This window comes from Crinia signifera, chromosome 1 (assembly GCF_055691185.1).
Source record: "Crinia signifera chromosome 1, ASM5569118v1, whole genome shotgun sequence".
Classification (NCBI taxonomy): Eukaryota; Metazoa; Chordata; class Amphibia; order Anura; family Myobatrachidae; genus Crinia; species Crinia signifera.
In genome coordinates, this window is record NC_139217.1 from 12,976,922 (window position 1) to 12,982,606 (window position 5,685).

At 56.8% G+C, this 5,685-nt stretch overlaps 1 long non-coding RNA gene across 1 annotated transcript; it reads left to right on the forward strand.

The window, feature by feature from the left end:
• LOC146025543 (uncharacterized) lies at window positions 1-3,621 on the forward strand. Its single transcript, XR_014454206.1, has 4 exons — window positions 1-60; window positions 134-208; window positions 1,387-1,489; window positions 3,438-3,621. It is a non-coding gene; the product is annotated as an uncharacterized LOC146025543 (long non-coding RNA).
• The last annotated feature ends 2,064 nt before the right edge of the window (window positions 3,622-5,685 follow it).

Genomic DNA, 5,685 nt, shown 5'->3' on the forward strand with positions numbered 1-5,685 from the left:
TGGGCCAGCGCCCGCACTTAACCTGCCGGTGGCCAGACTGCCCCCTGCCGCAATCCACAGGTATTACCATGTGTATAATTAGGCGTGTGAGTGACGGGCATGGCATATGGTAACTACGTCTCTCTCCCTGTAGTGCGCTGTACCCGGTGTGGGTCGGGAACATCACCAATAACATTACAGAGAATATTCTAAGATCCCATTTTGAGCCGTAAGTGTTGAATGTTTCCCTGGTGCCTGTTGTGTGTCCCCTGTGCCCGTTGTGTGTCCCCTGTGCCCGTGTGTGTCCCCTGTGCGTCTGGACATGGTGATATCTGACGTGTTCTTGGTCTCCCTGCCATATGTATGATTATCATCATAAGTCTCTGTGAGGCCGGGATCCTGACCAATGATAAAAGCTGCGGGAAGAGTTAGACATTGGCCAGGATGTATCAGGTGGCAGCAGTAGTGGGAGGTATCCCTTGTGCCACCGGCCCCTGGCACATTGTCCTTACCCTTACCAGTAATCCTCTTATTCTCTAGCCGGATAGAGTACTAGAGATCGGCCATGTGGCTCCTGAATTATACCTACAGATACTTTATACCCAGTATAGGATGTGACTGTCCCACCAGCAGTGCAAGAGGCCCCTTCTTATGGCACTGACCCTGGTAGGCAGCCTCCCTCCAGACGCCAAAGCTCAGCAGAACCGTGCATCTGCTCCAACCTGGGCTAGGAGTGGGCACTGGACGCAGCCAATCTGGGCTATTAGTGGGCACTGGATGCAGCCAACCTGGGCTAGGAGTGGGCACTGGATGCAGCCAACCTGGGCTAGGAGTGGGCACTGGACAGAGCACATTGGCAGCCAAGAACGCTCCCATCCCCTGTCACCTCACTGCAGAATCCATGTAATGTGGGTAACGTCTGTGACCTCGTTGTTGGCATACTGGTTGGCATATTCTGATGCCCCTGAGAGATTTTTTCTTCTGCTGCAGTAGCCTTACCTGCTTTTTTATGCTGAGGGGTCTATAGTCCTCTGTCATTCATCCCAAATATGCCTGCCGTCTGTGTCCTCCTTCCCTGAGGTGTCTGGTGCCTGTGTCCTTGTCTCTGTCCTCTGCTGTCTTGGTTGTACCCCATCCTCGAGGCCTCTGCTGCCTTGGTTTCCCCTGGGTGTCCGCCATCCTCGAGGCCTCTGCCGCCTTGGTGTCCCCCGAGGCCTCTGCCGCCTTGGTGTTATCTGTCTTCAGGTCCCTGACTCCTTGGTGTCCCCCATCCCCGAGATCCCTGCCGCCTTGGTGTCCCCTGTCTCCAGGTCTTTGCTGTCTCTGTGTCTCCCTTACATATGGTCACCATCATTTGTTATCTGCATGTATTAACTATATACATCATTCTCCCTTGTTCTATAACAGGTTTGGTCCTATCCATTCACTGCGTATTCTCTATGGCAGAACCTGTGCTTTTATAAACTACACCAGTAAAGACGCCGCAGAGCTTGCTTTCCGTACACTACAGGTAACTACAACTGCATAATACATCATAGAGTCTCTCTTCCCACCGTACATATTACCAACGCCTCTGCCCCCGGCCCCACTGTCCTGCCTCTGCCCCCGGCCCCACTGTCCTGCCTCTGCCCCCGGCCCCACTGTCCTGCCTCTGCCCCCGGCCCCACTGTCCTGCCTCTGCCCCTGGCACCACTGTCCTGCCTCTGCCCCCGGCCCCACTGTCCTGCCTCTGATCCCTCTGCCCTGGCCCCACTGTCCTGCCTCTGCCCCCGGCCCCACTGTCCTGCCTCTGCCCCCGGCCCCACTGTCCTGCCTCTGCCCCCGGCCCCACTGTCCTGCCTCTGCCCCCGGCCCCACTGTCCTGCCTCTGCCCCCGGCCCCACTGTCCTGCCTCTGACCCCTCTGCCCTGGCCCCACTGTCCTGCCTCTGACCCCTCTGCCCTGGCCCCACTGTCCTGCCTCTGCCCCGGCCCCACTGGTAGCTGATGTATTGGGCATGTATAGATATCCCGTACATCCCTCCACACCACATACATCCCCCCACACCGTGTACATCCCCCCACACCGTGTACATCCCCCACACCGTGTACATCCCCCCACACCACGTACATCCCTCCCACACCACGTACATCCCCCCACACCACGTACATCCCTCCACACCACGTACATCCCCCCACACCACGTACATCCCCCCACACCACGTACATCCCCCCACACCACGTACATCCCCCCACACCACGTACATCCCCCCACACCACGTACATCCCTCCACACCACGTACATCCCTCCACACCACGTACATCCCCCACACCGTGTACATCCCCCCACACCGTGTACATCCCCCCACACCGTGTACATCCCTCCACACCGTGTACATCCCTCCACACCAACGTACATCCCCCCACACCGTGTACATCCCCCCCACACCGTGTACATCCCCCCACACCGTGTACATCCCCCCACACCGTGTACATCCCCCCACACCGTGTACATCCCTCCACACCACGTACATCCCCCCCACACCACGTACATCCCTCCACACCACGTACATCCCCCCACACCACGTACATCCCCCCACACCACGTACATCCCCCCACACCACGTACATCCCCCCACACCACGTACATCCCTCCACACCACGTACATCCCTCCACACCACGTACATCCCCCCACACCGTGTTACATCCCCCCACACCGTGTACATCCCCCCACACCGTGTACATCCCTCCACACTGTGTACATCCCTCCACACCACATACATCCCTCCACACCACATACATCCCTCCACACCACATACATCCCTCCACACCGTGTACATCCCTCCACACCACATACATCCCTCCACACCACGTACATCCCCCACACCACGTGCATCCCTCCACACCACGTACATCCCTCCACACCACGTACATCCCCCCACACCGTGTACATCCCTCCACACCCGTGTACATCCCTCCACACCGTGTACATCCCTCCACACCGTGTACATCCCCCCACACCGCGTGCATCCCCCCACACCGCGTGCATCCCCCCACACCGCGTGCATCCCCCACACCACGTACATCCCCTCCACACCGTGTACATCCCTCCACACCACGTACATCCCCCCACACCGTGTACATCCTTCCACACCGCTTACATCCCCCCACACCGCGTACATCCCTCCACACCGCGTACATCCCCCCACACCGCGTACATCCCCCCCACACCGCGTACATCCCCCCCACACCGCGTACATCCCCCCACACCGCGTACATCCCCCCACACCGCGTACATCCCTCCACACCGCGTACATCCCCCCACACCGCGTACATCCCTCCACACCGCGTACATCCCCTCCACACCACGTACATCCCTCCACACCACGTACATCCCTCCACACCACGTACACCCCCCCACATCACGTACATCCCTCCACACCACGTACATTTTCCTCCTCTTCTCTCTCTGACATGCAGGGGCTGATCATTGAAGGAACCACATTTGTTTTACAACTGCGGAACCCAGAACACAGAACTGGGAACATCGGGGGAATGTGAACCAGGCGACCTGAATGTCATTCAGTTTCCATTGAATTTTAGTATTGTTGTTATTTGTGTCAATTTATGGAGGATTTCCCATTAAAAACATCTTTGTCTGTGACGCGGCTCGGTCATCCTGTATTTAGTGATGGGGAAGCTGTGGCCGGGATTTACAGCTGCTGCGTGCTCCTGTCGCTGCTTCCCAGCTTCTAGCATCTTCTACCACCATCTCCTCTGGTTGTCAGGCTACTCACCCCTTATCAAAAGCATTGGTCATAAACCCTTTCTCCCACTCCCCCCTCCCATATCTCCCCAGTTGGTGTAGTAGCTGGCTGCCAGCAGGTGGCGATAAAGTTTAGCTGACACTAGGGATACATTACTCACTGATTACAAGTACTGCGGTTGTGCGTCAGTGCGCCCGGCTCCTGGCTGCCAGCAGGTGGCGATAAAGTCTCGCTGACACTAGGGATACATTACTCACTGATTACAAGTACTGCGGTTGTGCGTCAGTGCGCCCGGCTCCTGGCTGCCAGCAGGTGGCGATAAAGTCTTGCTGACACTAGGGATACATTACACAGGGGTAGATTTATTAAGCTCAGTGAAGTGATAAAGTGCCTGGTTTTTCTCACCGGCCAATCCGCTCCTACCTGTCATTTTTCAAACCAAGCCTGTTGAGATTAGAAGTTCTGCTCTTATAGAGCTGATGTCACAGTATCGTGCGTCAGTGCGCCCGGCTCCTGGCTGCCAACTGACCTATGTCTTCTGCATTTGGCTGACAGGTCGACAAGATTATATGGTCTTGATCGGGAAGGTCAACAGTCAGAAAAAAAGTTTTCACATATTATTTTGTCCCACAGTCACATGGAGACTGAAGCGTTGCATCGCTCGTGGTGCCCGCCATGCTTCGGGCGCGGTGCCTCGCTACACTCCCACCACGCCCTAGTGCAGGGGCAGCCAACTCCAGTCCTCGAGAGCTACCAACAGCTCACCTCGCAGGTGCACTCATTACTCACTGACACATTATAAAAGATACACAGGTGGCACTAATTACTTCACTTGTGATTCTGTGAGGAGAGCTGGAAAACATGCACTGCTGGTAGCTCTCGGGGACTGGAGTTGGCCATCCCAGCCCTAGTGGATGGTAGTGCAACAAATACCTCCTGTCGGCTAAAAAGTGAAAAACCAATGTCCACCTTTTGACCGTCGACATTCCCAATGTTGACCTAATACATGTGCCGACCCCTTATTACCCTGTTGGCCTTCAGTGGTGGGACCCAATGTATGTTGACCTTAGTTGTGTCGACCTAATGACTGTGTCCCAATGAGTGAGGGTCCGGGTTCCTGTGATTGGGGGAGCCAGTGAGGGTCCGGGTTCCTGTGATTGGGGGAGCCAGTGAGGGTCCGGGTTCCTGTAATTGGGGAGACAGTGAGGGTCCGGGTTCCTGTAATGGGGAGACAGTGAGGGTCCGGGTTCCTGTGATTGGGGGAGTCAGCGAGGGTCCGGGTTCCTGTAATTGGGGGAGCCAGTGAGGGTCCGGGTTCCTGTAATTGGGGGAGTCAGTGAGGGTCCGGGTTCCTGTAATTGGGGGAGTCAGTGAGGGTCCGGGTTCCTGTAATTTGGGGTAGTCAGGGAGGGTCCGGGTTCCTGTAATTGGGGGAGTCAGTGAGGGTCCGGGTTCCTGTATTTGGGGGGAGTCAGTGAGGGTCCGGGTTCCTGTGATTGGGGGAGTCAGTGAGGGTCCGGGTTCCTGTGATTGGGGGAGTCAGTGAGGGTCCGGGTTCCTGTATTTGGGGGGAGTCAGTGAGGGTCCGGGTTCCTGTGATTGGGGGAGTCAGTGAGGGTCCGGGTTCCTGTATTTGGGGGGAGTCAGGGAGGGTCCGGGTTCCTGTATTTGGGGGGAGTCAGTGAGGGTCTGGGTTCCTGTGATTGGGGGAGTCAGTGAGGGTCCGGGTTCCTGTAATTGGGGTAGTCAGGGAGGGTCCGGGTTCCTGTGATTGGGGGAGTCAGTGAGGGTCCGGGTTCCTGTATTTGGGGGGAGTCAGTGAGGGTCTGGGTTCCTGTGATTGGGGGAGTCAGTGAGGTCCGGGTTCCTGTAATTGGGGAAGTCAGGGAGGGTCCGGGTTCCTGTAATTGGGGGAGTCAGTGAGGGTCCGGGTTCCTGTAATTGGGGGAGTCAGTGAGGGT